The sequence below is a fragment of the Entamoeba histolytica genome, genomic scaffold, assembly GCF_000208925.1.
Source record: "Entamoeba histolytica HM-1:IMSS scf_1104750516511 genomic scaffold, whole genome shotgun sequence".
Classification (NCBI taxonomy): Eukaryota; Evosea; order Mastigamoebida; family Endamoebidae; genus Entamoeba; species Entamoeba histolytica.
The window spans coordinates 1,411-2,697 of record NW_001915643.1 but is presented as its reverse complement, the minus strand read 5'-3'; the positions used below and the strand labels follow the sequence as shown (position 1 = coordinate 2,697).

The 1,287-nt window shown below is 26.0% G+C and overlaps 1 non-coding gene across 1 annotated transcript, besides 1 other annotated feature; it reads left to right on the top strand.

Moving 5' to 3' along the window:
* Positions 1 to 233: 233 nt before the first annotated feature.
* Positions 234 to 306, top strand: EHI_016590. Its single transcript has one exon. It is a non-coding gene; the product is annotated as a tRNA-Lys (tRNA).
* A 205-nt stretch (positions 307 to 511) lies between these two features.
* Positions 512 to 1,287: part of a repeat region that runs on past the window's edge.

Genomic DNA, 1,287 nt, shown 5'->3' with positions numbered 1-1,287 from the left:
TACCTAAGTGCCTACCTACCTATATATATACCTAAAAGAAAAAGTCTAAATAGAATAAAAGTCTAAAAGGGGATAGATGATGAATATAATAAGTAAGATAAAAGGAATAAAAAGAAGTGATAGGAACAGAGGATAGAAAAAGGTATAAATAGATATAAATATAGAAAGAGAATAAGGAGAAATAAAAAGGTCATAGTCATAGTCTACAAGTCGAGAATAGGAATAATCTGTAAGCCTTCCTAGCTCAGTCGGTAGAGCGCGCGGCTCTTAACCGCGCGGTCGTGGGTTCGAGCCCCACGGGGGGCGTATTTTTAGAATAGGATAAGAGTATAAGAGGAATAGAATAGTATAAAGGTATAAAAGGGGAAGAGTATAAGTGTATAAGTGTATAAGTGTATTAGTATATATGTCGATAACTTTATAATGTTGTATAAATTTATTTTTTTTTCCATTTTTGTTATTATTTTTTTTTTATTTTTTTTTTATTCTTTTTTTTCTTTTATTACTTCTTTGAAATTGAAAAGTACCCAAATTAACTAATCTAATATTTAATGCATTAGGATTTAAAATTAATGTAGAAAAGAATAGGATAATGACTAATATTAATAATCAAATAAATGGTGAATTAGCTGAATTACCAAGAGTAACTAATGATAATCCTTATAAACATCTTGGTATTGAAATATAAGATAAAGTAAATATCAATAAATATTGTACAAGAATATTAAATGATGTATCTTCTATTTTATCATCATTAAATATTATGAAATATAGCAGCCTCAATACAATAAGAAAGATTAATAGTGATATAATCTCCAAATTAAGATATGGGTTTTGTATTGTCACATGGAAACTAGGAGAATTGGAGAAGATAGATAAACAAATCAGAAAATCATTGATACAACTCCAATTATATAGTAGAAATATTCCCAAAAAGTAGATTATATGTTAAAATAAATGAATTGGGAATTGGATTAATGTCAGCAAGAGATGAATGTGGTAAAGAATTATTAAGAATATATTTAAAATATAAGTGGAAATCAAACACAGGAATAGGAGAAATGATAGATGCAATAAAAGAAAATCCAAATTGAATAATTAAAAGAATGAAGAAAACATTTGGTAAGAAGATTAATTTTAATGAATTAATGAACGTAATAGAAATAAATGAAAGAAAGCACAATGTAAATGAAATATTTGAATGGGTAAATAATGAATTAAATGAAAGACATTTAAATAAATGGAAAGAAAAGAAATGTTGTGAATATATAAGATGTGCAAATGGTA